The 15,765-nt window shown below is 33.7% G+C and overlaps 1 pseudogene; it reads left to right on the top strand.

Annotated features, from left to right (window-relative positions):
* Positions 1 to 5,511, top strand: LOC109680690 (olfactory receptor 7D4-like; annotated as a pseudogene).
* The last annotated feature ends 10,254 nt before the right edge of the window (positions 5,512 to 15,765 follow it).

The following is a 15,765-nucleotide window of genomic DNA, read 5'->3' as shown; positions in this document are numbered from 1 at the left end:
ATGAATGAAGCACAGGAAAACATTCCAAAAACCCTGGAAGACAAACATGTAGGAAATGGCTTTCTGAACAGGACTTCCATAGCTCAGTGAGTAAGGGCAAAAAAGTGACAAGTTTGATTGAAACATATTAAGCAAACAAACCAGACCCCAAAAGACAAATATGACATGCTTTCTTTCATATGTACAATCTAGGCCTAAAATTACAAACAAATGAATAAAAATGTATGTAAAGGGGAATATTTGTGTGTGAGTGGGAGAACTAGTGGGAGGCATAACTGAGACAAGAGAGAATGAAGGTGGGTGAATATGATTGAAGACATATGGTGATATAATGTCAGACATTGTGTATATGACTGAAAGTATTGTAATGAAACTGATTATTTACTATACTAAAAATGAAAATATGAGCAGGGCACTGGTGGCTCATGCCTGTTATCCTAGCTACTAGAGAGGCTGAGATTAGAAGAATTGTGAGTTGAGGCCAGCATAGGCAAGTACTTTGAGATATCCCATCTCCAAACTAGTCAGAAAAAATGAACTGTAGGTGTGGCTCAAATGGTAGTGCATCTGTTTTATAATGACAAAGTTCTGAACTCTAACCCCAGTCCCACAAAAGAACCAAAAGAAACAAAAATAAATGCATGTACTTTCAATAATTTCAGTATTATTTACAATAGTCAACATATGGAATCAAATTAAGTGTCTATCAAGAGACAGGCGATTTCTCCTCCCTGGCCCAAACAATGTATGTATATGTGAATAAAAGAATTTAAAAAAGGACACAGGTGAACATTGAGGATAGTACTTAGACATGAAAAAGACAGAAATGCTACCTATTAAATTTACATGGATGTATTTGGAGACTATCATATTATTTGAAAAAGCCAGGCACAATTAAATACGTCCCACATAGTATTATTAATGTGTGATATTAAAAAATTGGTCTCATATAGAAATAGCAAAGCAGTGGTTTCCAGAGACTGGAAGTGAAGAGGTGTTTTGAGGGGAGGGAAATATGACCAAAGGTTAAAAATTCCTTTTACATAGGAGAAATAAGCTCAAAAGATCTCTTTGTAAAGCATAGCAGTTATGGTTAGTGATGATATATTTTGATCCTCAAAACTTTTTGACTGATGTGAAGTATCCCAGGGAATGCCAACTAATATAATGATATAAGTGTTGATTTTTAAATACTTAACCATTATCCAATGTACTGGGCATCTTGTTTTCCAAAATACATATGTTTAATTGTATTTGTCAAATAAATAAAATTTTAAAATAAAAAAATTAAGGAAAAATTTTTTAAATGAATATTATTTATTTCCCTCTTTCTTAACTTTTCCCACCAATCTCATTCTTAAAATGTTTTATTTGGGTAACAGTGGCCCACACATCTATCTCTAGCTACTCAAGAGATAGATATCAGGAGGATTGCGGTTTGATGCCAGTCTGGAAAAATAATTCTAAAGACCCTATCTCGAAAAACTCTTCACAAAGATAGGGCTGGTGGAGTGACTCAAGGTGAAGGCCATGAGTTCAATCCCCAGTACTGCAAAAAAATTTTTCAGTGCATTTTGCTGTGTATTGTCACTATTTTTACTAGTATATTTAACTTATTGATATATTTGACATATTTGTTTTGCTACAGCTTTTATTAGCTTTATAATATTGTTGATATCATTATACCTTAATCCCATAATATAGCTACCATTAATTATTTGTGAGTCTCCATGCTAAAAATTGTTTGCTTAAATGGCTCAAACAATGTATGCACATATGAAAAAATGAATAAAAAACTGTTTGCTTTTTCTTATTATGAATTCCTTTATATTTAATCAATATTTTTATGGTGTTGGGCATTGAACCCAAAGCTTGTGCATACTAGGCAAGCACTGCATCATTAAGCTACATTCCAGGTCAAGTATCCATTTAAATTTTCCAGAGATATCAAATACTCAAAATTGGAGTTTCTTAATTTAAGGAGTTTTAATAGAACATCTACTCTTGGATATAGTTTGAAAATAACCATTTTTTATTTTGTCACTGATTTGTCCTTGTTTGTCTTTGACTCAGGATTCAGGCCTTGCTTCTATCCACAGTAATAGCTTTTAAAATTTCTCAAATGTACTTGATATATTGTGTTTATGGTTATTATTTTGCTTTATTGATAAATATTATTATTTTTGGAGGTAATGAGCTTTGAACTCAGGGCTTTGCAGTTTCTAGGTAGGTGTTCTATCTCTTAAGCTATACCTGCAGCCAATTTTGCTCTGGCTATTTTGGAGATTGAATCTTACTTTTTGCCCACGTTGATCTGGATGATGATCCTCCTATTTTAGGGCTCCCACCGTAGCTGGGTTGACAGACATGTACCAACATACCCAGATTTTTCTGTTGAGATGGGGTTTGGCAAAACATTTTCCCCCTCAAGCTGCCCTGAACCATAATTCTCCCAAACTCTGCTTCCACATACCAGGGAGAACAGTCATTCCACCATGCCCAACTATTGGATGTGATGGGATCTTGTGAACTGTTTTCTTGGACTGGCCTCAAACCATGATTCTTCCAATTTCAATCTCCCAAGCAGCTAGGATTACAAGTGTACAAGTGTTGGTGAATTAAATTTATAAACATGTTTCATTCCTCGAATTGGTATTACTTTTTAATGCTGTATCATTCCTTCAAACAGATATGAGTACATTTTATCTAATTTTATTCAATTCTGTGCCTGATTCAAGCATCTGATAAATTGGAAAATTGCTCTTTTGTGTTATATTAGATATCTTGATTTCAATATCTATTATGCATCCAACATTTGTGTTTGGTCAATACCTGCCATGTGATAGGCAGCATGCCAGAAATTGAAATGCAAAAATATACATGAATTTACCAGTGTAAGGGGAATATCAAGGAAAGATAAAGGAAACTGTACTGTGGGAATCACAGACTCTGTTCCTTGTGCTCCTTATTCTCTAATCTGTATCACACTGATCTCTCAAACTGCCTCTAATGTGATGTTCACCATGGAAAACCTTGTACTCTATTCTTTGGAGTATTTTGTCATTGATAATTTATTCTGAATAACAATGCTCTATCCTTGTTTTCTTATCTCAAATATTTCTGTTTCAAATTTGACTCTCTTTACCACATTCACAAAGGAAATTGGTTCTCATCGACTTTTTTCTATCTTCTATTGATGTTATCTTTCCAGGCATTTGAAATAATGAATTTACCTGTTATGGAATATAAACATTTGTCTTTAAATTTAATATTTTTCCATACACATATCTAGGACAATGTATATTTGAATATGTATTTGCGTTTTTTAATCAAATTCATCAACTTGATATTTTAACCATCAACTTTCATGATTTGAAATCCAACCTCTCTCAAGGGCATGAATACATAAACACATATTCTCACATGTGCCTTGTATTTTATTTTAATTATGGTATGCTTTTTTCTTTTCCTATCTATGTAGTTCACTTGATTTTTCATCTTTTGAGGAGAATTCAACTAGAAGGCATTATTCAAAAAAAAAAAAAAGAACCATAATGGATGCTCCCTGGCTAGAAATGCTCTATAGCAATCAATAGATGAAAAAACCTGTTGTATTTGTATTCATAAGTATGCAGTCCATGATGACTGTCCAAGTTTCAGAGGACTATTGCTAAATAATAATACTCAAGACAGATTTATAGAATTGTTAAAAACATAACTTTATATTTATGAAGTTCCCTTTTGTATTAAGTAGGAAACACAGTAGAAAAATACACCATTTCATTTAAATTTGCTATTAAATTCTATGATGCAGTGAATATACTACTTTGGCTATAAAGCTGAGGCACTTGTACTTAAGAGAGATTAAATAACTTTCTCAAGACACAGAAATGTTTTGTTGGTAGAGAAAAACCATATTCTAGGGAGTCTAACTTGAGAGACTCATTTTTAAACACACATTTGTAATTTGCATTGGAATGTTTACATATCCAAAATATCATAAAGAACATTTTAAACATCATGACTAATAATAATAATTATAATTATCAATTACTGTCCCCCCACTGAGTACAAAGTATTTTCAATTTGATTAGCATGACACTAATAACCACATTATTGAAAGAAAACAAATAAGCTACAGAGAGAGAAATAAAACATCACTATGAATTGTGAAGTCATAGATGAAGATTTGCTGAATTAAATATCCTTGTTTCACCACCTTTACAGAGCTATGGTTTGCACAAGTAGTGAGATTGACATGACAATGATTTGAAATAGCTTTAAGCATTTTAAATGGGTCATAACAAAGAAAACTATTTTCTATATATTGACTTCCAAAGGAGAGTTAAAACTAGTTAATGACAAATTAGAGATTTCTGATGACTTAAAGAATGTCTGGTTGTACATGGAAACAGAAAAATGGGTTGCTATTTGGCTAAATAAACCACACTTATTGTCAAAAATCAATATAGCATGCAATATGCTTATTTAAGGAATGATATTATAAAGTAATAAATAATTGAAGTTTCCATTGACTGTTCATTGAATGTTGCTTTTTCCTCACTCCTCAGGAGAGACACCATCTCCATGAAAACAGAACCACACAAAGCAGTCGCAATTCCTCCTCTTGGGCCTCTCAGATGATCCTGAATTACAGATCTTTCTCTTTGGGCTGTTTTTGTCCATGTACCTGGTCACCACACTTGGGAATTTGCTCATCATCCTGACCACTAGCTCTGACTCCCATCTCCACACACCTATGTACTTCTTTCTTTGCAACCTGTCATTTGTTGACATGTGTTTCATTTCAACTACAGTCCCAAAGATGCTGGTGAACATCCAAACACAAAACAAAGACATCTCCTACATAGAGTGCCTTACTCAGTTATACTTTTCATATACATTTGCAGGAATGGATAATTTTTTACTATTATGGCATATGATTGCTTTGTGGCCATCTGCTACCCTATGAACTACACTGTCATTATGAACCCCTGGCTCTGTGGCTTCCTGGTCTTGCTGTCTTGTATCATCATGCTCTGTATCTCCCTGATTCATATTCTACTGATGAAATACCTGAGCTTCTCCATAAACACTGAAATTCCACATTTCTTCTGTGAACTGGCTCCACTTCTCAAGGTGGCCAGCTCCAATACTTTCATCAACACAATCTTTATGTATCTGATGACTGCCCTCCTGGGTGTGCTTCTCACAGTTGGGATCCTCTTCTTTTACTTTCAGATTGTCTCCACTTTAATGAGGATGTCCTCCATTGTGAGAAAGTATAAAGCACTATATACCTGTGGGTATCACCTTGGTGTGGTTACCTTGTTCTATGGAACAGCAGTTGGAGTTTACCTCAGTTCTTCTGTGACACATTCTTCCCAGGGGAGCACACTTGCCTCAGTGATGTACACTGTGGTTGCTCCAATGTTGAACCCTTTCATCTATAGCCTGAGGAACAAGGATGTGAAGGATGCTCTGGGAAAACTGCTGAGCAGAGGATTATAATTAATTTTCTTTCTCCTACACTTTGCTTTTGTATATTTTTGTATTTTTTCTCCATGAAATCTACTTCAGTAAATCCTTCTTTATGTTTCTTACTATATATGATATATAACATTTCTAGTTGGGCAAGTTTTTCTGAAAAGCCTTCCTTTGATTTAATACATGATATAAAACTTATTTCAAGTGCTGCCATGGTTTTCTCAAAAATATTTGATTGTTAATGTTCTTCACATTAGTTTGATTACTTTCTTGATTTCCTGGAATAAATGTAATGAAAATCTTCTTAATGAAGAGATTTTTATTGGCACTCTGATAGTTGTTTTACATATATGGCCTTACCCTAGAAAGATTCTTTGATATATTTTCCTTTCTTCACATAATTTCTGATGGGAAAACACTTTGTTCTCTGTGATTTTGCCTTCATCTCTTCTTCCTTCCACTTTTATGCTTTTTCTTCTTTATTTTTTATTCGCAGTACTGGGGTTTGCACCCAGGACTTTGTGTTTACTAGTACAGCATTCTACCACTTGAGCCATGTCCTTACTCATCATTTTGCCTTTTTTTATTTTTAAATTACTTAATTTACTGTTTTATTATTTAACACATTTAATACCTATCATCTTTCTATAAATGAATAGTATTTCACATTAAGTATAAACAGTTGTTTATCCATTCATTCTTCGATGGACACTTGTTTAATTTCCATATTCTAGAAATGTTGAACAGTGCTGATATGGATATGCATGCACATTTGTTTGTTTGAGTATAGTCATGAATTATGAACAAAATTTGATAGATTTACAGACTTTATGTATGATGGCAGTCACATGACTGGTGATGTTTTTGCAGTTCTTATACTGACTTGTGCTCTCATAACCATAATTGTATATGTAAGTGCACATTTGCAACTAATGCATTGCTCTGAACCTGTCAAATTAATAAAAAATGAGTGACTAGATGTTTTCAATTATTTGTGAAATATATATAGGACTGGCATAGCTGGGTAAGAGGAAAATTGCACATTTAAACTTCTTTCTTTAAATTTTATTATTCTTTGTGTATATTAATTGTGTGTATGTGTAAATATCAGCATGGTATTTATAATGTACATTACCGTATTAATCTATACATTACTCTCTCTTTTCTCCCTCATCCACCAACTGGTTACCTATTCTTCCACCTAGTCTCCCTTCTCTTTTCATGTCTTTTACATTGGCACATGTTAATTACACATAGTGAGATGTTTCATAAGGACATATGAATAAAATGCATTTGTTTATATTCATACCTCCATTGCTTCCTCATTTCCACTAACCCTCACACTATTGCCTTTTGCTCCAATCTCCACAGTAGATTTTGATATATTTTTTAAATACATTTTTTGCTAAAGTACATTAATAATGGAAATGGGGAATACTTCCACACATGTTTACATTATACTTTGAACAAATTTACTCCCTTTTTTATAGTCTCATGAACAGTATTAATAATGAGTATCATTGTACTGTCTCCATATATATGTAGCATTCTTTGATCCCATTCACCTCTTAGTACTTTCTACTTTTCCTCTCCTCATCCATGTTATTTCCAAACAACAGTCACCCTTTTAGACTCATGTCCCATAATTATGTCTGTTCTTTTATTTTTATTTTTTATCATTTTAAGTTCATACACTCCATATGAGCAAAATCTTTGGCTTTTTGAACTTGTCTCTAACATGACGTCCAGTTCCATCCATTTTTTTGCAAATAACTTAATTCCATTCTTTATGGTTGAACAATACTCCATTTTATATATCACATTTTCTTTCTAGTCATTTGTTTTTAGGTCTCTAAGCTAACTTCAAGTATCTATCTTGTATCATCATCTATGATTCCCCAGACACATGCCCAAAAATGGTTAAGCAGGGTCATAATATAGGTCTCCTGGCAGTTTTTTCAATGAACCCCCATACTGATTTCCATAGTGGTTATATTTGTTTACATTGTCTTCAGTGGTGTATGAGGTATCTTTTTTCCCTGCATCTGCAACAGCATTTACTGTTGCTTGTTTTCTTGGTGATAGCCATTCTGTTTAGGGTAAGATAGAATCTCAGTGGAGTTTTGATTTGTATTGCTTTTCTAACTAAAATGTTGAACATTTCCTTGTGTATTTATTAGCCTTTTGTACATCTTTGAAAACTGTTCATTTGTGCATTAATTAATTGGATTATTTGTTCTTTTGGTGTTTAAATTTTTATCTCTTTGTATATTCTGGATATTGTTCTTTTATCCAATGTTTAGCTAGCAAAGACTTTGTGCCTCTTGACTCTGGTAGTAGTTGTACCCTTTCCTATGCAGAAATATTTAATTTGATGCAACCCAATTTGTAAATCCTTGCTCTCATTTCATGGGCAATTTCAGTGCTATTCAGAAAATATTTGTCCATGCCTATATATTCAAGGGTTTTCCCTTGAAGTTTTCCTATAGTAGTTTCAAATGTAGAGGTCTTACAATAAGATTTTTGGTGGATTTTGAACTACTTTGTGTATGAGGTGAAATATTAGGTTCTATTGTCAATATACTACTGTAGATATCCGGTTTTCCCAGGAAAATCTATTGAAAAGGCTATCCTTTATCCAACATATACTTTTAACTCTTTTTGAAAAATCAAAAGTCACGGATAATTTCTGTGACTTCTCATATATTCCCTTAACCTACATGTCTGCTTTTGTGCCGATACCATGCTGATTTTATTACTATGGCTCTGTAGTAACAGAGCATTTTGCTCAGTATTTGTTTATATACTGAGAATTTTATCTTTCCATATACAATTTAAGGAACGATTTTTTTTCAGTTTTTGTGAAGATATTGTGAATGATATTGTGACTTTGATGGGGATTGCATTTAATCTGTAGATTGATTTCAAGAGTATAGCAATATTCACAATATTGGTTCTGCCAGTATATGTACATGGGAGGTTGTTCCATGTTCTTATGTGTTCTTTGATTTCATTTTACACATTTTTCCAGTTTTCTTTCTGTTTTTCATCCCATTTAAAGTGTGGTATGCTCCATCTCTCAGGACCCTGACAATTAACTATCTGTTTTTGTCTATCTATGTGTCCTTCAGTTCCAGGATCAGAGACTATTGTAGTGTGCTCTGTATTTTCTGGCAGACTCTCTAGTCATGAAGTTTAATTCTGCAACATTTAATTCTTCAACATTTCCTAGAAGAAGCTGTGACTAGTTGTAGGGATATTACTCCTTGGGATTCTGTCTTTTGCATTATGTGGTTTGGGGACCTTAGATCTCCACCACCTGCAGTTTCCATTGACTTGATGTCTTCTTACCACTTTCAGAGTCTGTGTGGTCTGCATCAATTTGTCCAGACACACAAAGGCACCAGCTGAGGAGCTTGTGGAATACTGATGGCATCAAATCTTCTACTATGCTACCTTTTCTTACTTCTTCAGTAGTTTGTCAGAAAGTTTGATGAAAGAATAGCTGCTCAATAAGCTATGTCTGTGAGGCCAAATGCAACATTATAACAGTAGCTGTCATCTTAGTTCACATTATGAGACCTTGGATTCTTAACTGCAGCAATAAGGGAACAACAAAATTTAGAAACAACAAATGGAGAAGAAAGAAGGCAAATAATCCCTGTTGGAAGATGATATGATTCTATTTTTTATTTTTATTAGAATATATCCATTGGACAGAGGGGATTCATTTTGACAATTCTGAATAGGCTTACAATGTACGTTGATTAGGTCACTCCTCAATCTCCCCTCTTCACTGGACTTCCTCCCCCCACTTAAAGCAGTTGCAAGAGGTTTCATTGTTCTATCTTATTTATGTATATGAAGCTTATCAACCATATTACCTTACCTTGTTCTCTTCAATTCACCTACCCCCTTCCCATAAGTATCCCTCTCCATATGCTATACCTTTTAAAACTCCTGTCTTTCATTATTAATCCCCAATACAATGTTCGACAGGGCTTCTTGATGTATCCCTACTGTGACTATTCTTTACTTTGATCAGCCCAACCCCTTCCATTACTCTCCCTTACCCCTTCCCTCCCACACCCATTATTCAACAGCTTTCAATACATATTGTCATATCCTCTACCTGCACAGATGGAATGAATTTCAATATTTCTGACCATCATTATCTTTTCCTTTCCATCCTTTCCTGAGCTCCATAGAATAGTTTCACTATTACAAAAAAGCTCTACATATAAGATTATATATGATAATGTTTGGTTTTCAATATATGTTTAGTTTTTGGTTTTATCTTCCACATATGAGAGAAAATGTGTGGCCTTTATTTTTCTGAAACTGAGTTACTTGAACCTGAGTTATTTTGTTTATTTTTTAGATTTATATATTATACAATGCAAAATATTTCTACACATCATACGGTGTACAATAGATATGAATCAATTAAGAGTCCCTGTAAATAAATAGCAAACAAATTTGAAAAATAATATTTAATATAAATTAATAAAGAAAGAAGTTATTTCCTCCCTAATATAGTGGATCTGAAATAATTTCTAACCTTTCCAAAGACTAGTAAAGAAGGCATGCTCAAGAGTGATGATTACAGTATATATTCTTTCTAGGAAATAACCATTACTCAGGGGTTGCATAATGAATTTTAGATCAAATCAAAAAGAGATTTTTCTTGAAAGAAATAAATCTAACTGCCTCTGCTTACAAACACACTGCATTGACTGACAATTATCCACTCTACTGTCTTCTTTGTTCCTCAGGGGGGCTGAATTAAAGACTGGAAAGAAAAGTAGCAATTTGTTTCGTGAGTAGGTCTGAGAATTTAGACCATGAGGTAGTAGAATGTTTAATAATGTGGCTGATGCCCTTGTCTTGCACTCCTCTGATCACCATCTCTGAAAACTCACGTGTGCCTCTTAGAACAGATTGTGGAGAACAGAGCGCTTCAGTGTTAGCCATAAAAAGAGTTGGTGTGTTCCTGCGAGGGTCTGTGGTGTAAGAACAAAAGGAAGAGAGAAAGTGGATACTGTAATTTATCATTAAATTAATGAGACTGGCAAATTCTTATTTTCTTTATTCTGTTAAAGTCCTCACATTTTGAATGGAGTTTATCCTGTCATCTTCTCTTATTCTCACTCCATTTTTAATTATTGAATTTTCTTTTTATCTTCTCTAGGGAGAATGGCTTTACATAATTTTTGAATACTTTAAAACTCAACCATACTATATATTGTGAAATTTATATACCCAATATATCATAAAAGAAATGTAAAATAACATAATAATAAAAATGGTAATTGACATACTGAGATACCTAGTAAGCATGAAGACATTTTCCACCTCCTAGCTAATGTAATAAGAGCAACCACATTTTTAGAAAGAAAAAAAATGAAGTATAGAGAAGCAACTCTCACTTAAGAATGAAGTGTCAAGTCACAGAAAATTGGATGTTCAAATAATAAAAATTTCAAAATGTTTATATAGACATAGCACAATGAATTATAGAGATTAACAAGGAAATCTTGTACACTGCTTTCAGACATTTCTTCATTTATAAAGAGAAATTTATTTCTTAGGTTCTGAAGGCCTGGAAGTCCAAGTTCAAGAGGGCTGTGTCTTGTGAGGACTTTTGTGCTGTGTGATAACTTGGCAGAAAGCATCATACAGACAAGATAGGAAGAAACAAAATGTTTCTTTTTATAAGGTACACAGCTCTGAAAAATTGAACCCACTTTTTGATAAGAACACTGATCCATTCATGAGGGCAGAAATTTTATGACTTGTCCAAGTTTTAAAGATTTCACATCTCATTACTGTTGCAGTGGGGATTCAGTTTTCACCAAGTTCAAACTACAGCAAGCTCCATTAAACAAATTAGTTTAATGTCTTCAATCTTTTGGGAGTGTCATATCATATAAAATCTAGTTCATTGTTAAAAAGAGAATAAAAACTGGTAAGTTGATGATAAAAGGCATTTTTGGTCATGAAAATAAAATTGAATTATTTACTTATGTGAAATAGTCTACTACATGACTGAATAAAACATTCATGGAAAGAAATTAATACAAAATTAAGGTGACAGATATCTGGTAGTATATAAGGTAATCTCTAAGGTGACAAGTGAGTATTCATTGAATGTTGCTTTTTAAGATCCTTTCTCAGAAGATACATCATGCACATGGCAGTAGAAAACCATACAGCTGTCTCAGAATTCATTCTCCTTAGCCTCTCAGATGATCCTGAATTGCAGCCCCTACCCTTTGTGCTATTCCATTCACGTACTTGGTTACCATGCTTGGGAACTTGTCCATCATCCCGACTACATGCACTGACTCCCACCACCACACCCCCCATGTATTTCTTCCTCTGCAACCTGTCTTTTGTTGACATCTGTTCCACCTCTACCATTGTCCCAAAGATGCTGGTGAATATTCATGAACAGAGAAAAGCCATCTCTTACATAGAATGCATTTCTCAGGTATATTTTTTCTTCTTTTCCTTGAAATGGATAATTTAATACTAAATATCATGGTCTGTGATCATTTTGTGGGCATCTGTCAACCCCTGAGGTACACTGTCATCATGAACCCTCGACTCTGAGTCATCCTTGTTTTATGTCTTCGGTCATCATGTGTTGGGACTCCCTGATCCACATTCTACTGATGAAGTGGCTGACCTTCTCCATTGGTACTGAAATCTAACATTTCTTTTGTGAACTGGATCAGCTTCTCAGGGTGGCCAAATCTGATACCTCATCAATAACATCTTTATGTATGTGGCCACTACCCTACTAGTGTGTTTCTTGTAACTGGAATACTCTCCTCTTACTCTCATGTTGTTTCCTGCTTAATGAGGATGTCCTCCATGGCAAGGCTGTATAAAGCCTTTTCAAGCTGTGGGGCTCATCTCTGTGTGGTCTCCTTGTATTTTGAAATATGGCTTAGGGTCTACCTCAGCTCTTCTTTAACACATTCTTCCCAAGATGAAATGACAGCCTCAGTGATGTACACTGTGGTCACCCCCATGCTGAACCTTTTCACCCCCATGCAGAACAAGGATGTGAAGGGGACCCTGAAAAGACTCATCAAAAGACCAGTCACTGTACTCCTTGAGTGACTTCTTGGTGAAGAACAAATGAGACATTGTGTCTCCTTAAATAAATGTGAATTGGAATATCTTGGCTCTATTTATTCCTTAAAATGTCTCTTTATATTCTTATATTCTCCTTTGTCTTGCTTTTGTATTTATTTCTCCCTAACTTCTTCCCAGTAATTCATTTTTAACTTATCCTTCAGACACATTATCCATGAAGTTTCAGGTTTGGTAAATTTCCTGACAGAAATTACTGAGAATTGTGATTGATATAATATATTTCAAGAGCTGATATGGTTTTCTCAGAAAGTATTGGTTGAATGTTAATATTCACATGCTATAAATGTTTCTTGAATTTGTTTATATTATTGTTTTACCAGAATGAGAGGGAATTAAAATAATCAGAGAGAAAAGCTTACTATAACAGGAACAGGCTTGTCACTGTACATGTATGATTTTATTCAGAAAGTATGTCTGGGAGATATTTTCTTTTATACTATTTCTGAAAGGAAGGGACAGAGATGAGATTTACTCTAATGAGACACTGTGAACACTTTCTTACCTCTTATATCCTAATTTGAATAGCAATTAATGGAGCAAATATTAAATTTGGAATCAATTTTGACTGCTGGTTTGTTCATATAATTTACCATGATAAAGTCATGACTATGATAACAAACCATTAATATGATGACTCTGAGAGGCTGATTCATTTTTGTGATCTTTACTTATTTCCTTTTTTCTCACTTTTATCCCCTCATTGTCTTCTTGGTTACTTCCTCCTTCCTTTGGTGTGTTTTTGTTAACATTATTGTCTCTAAATTTCTAATATTTCACTTAAAATATATAGAATAAGTTGTTTATTCATTGAGCCATTGATGAACATTAGGACAATTTACATTCTTTATGTATGTGAAAGTAAACCTATGTATATGAGCACATATTTATCTGTGCAAATACAGTTATATGCTGCATTAATGATGCTTTGTTAAATGACACATGTTATATGATAGTGCTGAATAGTTATATCATTTCCATGTTAGTATATGTGAGTATACTGTATAATTGTACAATGAAAAAATGACCTAAAATGCATTTTCAGAAACTGTCCTCTTTCATAAGCAGTGCATGTTTAGATTATCAATTACATACATAATGTATTATAAAATCATTACATATATATATAATTTATGCTTATTACCAAACAATTTTTTACAGTTGAATGATTGTGAAGAGATAAAACAAGAGGAGTGTTCCTGTATCTTTTTTCTGCCCTCTGGTAGGATGATTGACTCACTTGTGAAATTCCCAGTTGGAAAGTGATGCTGCTTAAAGTGTTGTTTTTTTATCCTCAGATTTATAATACTGACCTACATTTCTTTCATGGACTCCCTTATATAAACTCTCAAACTCTGTCTCTCTCTCTCTCTCTCTCTCACACACACACACACACACACACGCACACGCACACGCACACACACACACACACACACACATATGCTCAAACACAAAGACATGCACACAGCCTAACAGTGAATATTTAACTTTTTGCAGAATCACCACACATTTTTTTCATGGAACCCAGAACTTACATTCTAATATATGAAAGGTTAGCTTTCTTTATAACACTACCAATACTTGTCACTTTTCAATTTTATAAAAATTATGTTGGCTAATAAGTAGAATTTATTTCACTTTGATTTGCATTTCCCTTAGATCAATGTAGCTCCTTCCAGGTGTTTGGCAGGGAAAACATTTGCAATTGGGTTGATTATATTTCTGTTTCTCACTTTTAAGGCTCATTATGTAGTGTGGAAACTTTATTGTTATCAAGTATGTGCTTTTCAAATATGCTCAATATTCAGCATATGTTCCACCTTTTCTGCAATACATGATTTGTTATTAACTATACTCATTGTGATAATCAAAATTTTCTTTTTCACTGCCCAAGCTGGCCTAGATCTTGTTTTGTGTCCCAGGCTGGCCTTGACCTGGTGATTACCCTGCCTCTGTCTCTCAGTGCTTGGATTACAGGGGTGTACCTACTTGACAGTAGATCTCTTGACATTATTCCTGAGTCACAGTCATTTATTATTTACTTTGAGCAAAATCTACCTAGTCCACCATCACACAGCTTCTTTTGACCACAATTTTATACTGATTCTGTGGGTTCTCCTTTTCACTATCCACATGTAAGTAAGTTCACTTGCTTTTACTCTTTCTATGCATAACTCATTTCATTTGGCATAATGTTCTACAGACTCTAAATGCTGTAGAAGGTGTCACAACTCTCTTATTTTCTGTGCTTGAATAGTATTCCAACGTGGACATATACCACATTTCTTCATCTGCTTATCTGACATTAAGCTTTTATGTTGATCCCATCTGTTGACTACTGTGAATAATCTTGCAGAAATAACAAAAATCCAAATATATCTTGACATAACTTTATATCAGTGCATAGACATGCACTAATGGAATTGTTGGGAGTTACTAACTAATGGAATTGTTAGTTTAAGTAGTTCTAGAGAAATGTTTGTAATTTTTTTCTACTTAAGATATTAATTGATGCCCAAAAGCATGTTTCAAGGTTCCCCTTTACCATATTCTCCATTGCTTTCTTTTCTGTTGTAATAATGGCCCTTCAAACAGATGTGAAGTGATATCCCATTGTGCTTTAATTTACATTGCCATGGTAATATGTGTTGTTGAATATGTTTTCTTAATGTCTTTTGGTGATAACATTAATCTTGGCAATGATGTTTTATGATATACACTCTAAGACAGTGACAAAACATTAAAAATATAAGTAAATATCATTACATCAAACTAAAATGCTTCAGTACAGCAAAGAGAAAAACAGTCAATGGTGTAACAAATTGAAGAAAAAACTTACAGAATGGGAGAAATCACATGAAAAATATAAATTTGGTATGGGGTTAATTTACAAAAATTGTTCTCACAATTCAATAGCAAAGAATATATTAGTAGAAACAAGGAAAAAAATCTAAGTAAACACTTTTGAAAAGAATACAAGAGGTCAAAGTTATTTAAACTTTCTTTATATTATCAGTCATTAGAGAAAAGCAATTTAAAACCAGTATAAGATATCAACTTATCTTGGGAGCTGGTGGGTCACGGCTATAATGCTAGCTATTTGAGAGGCTGATA

Source organism: Castor canadensis, chromosome 14, assembly GCF_047511655.1.
Source record: "Castor canadensis chromosome 14, mCasCan1.hap1v2, whole genome shotgun sequence".
Taxonomy (NCBI): domain Eukaryota; kingdom Metazoa; phylum Chordata; class Mammalia; order Rodentia; family Castoridae; genus Castor; species Castor canadensis.
Note: the sequence above shows the minus strand (reverse complement) of the source record. Positions and strands in the feature narration are given on the sequence as shown.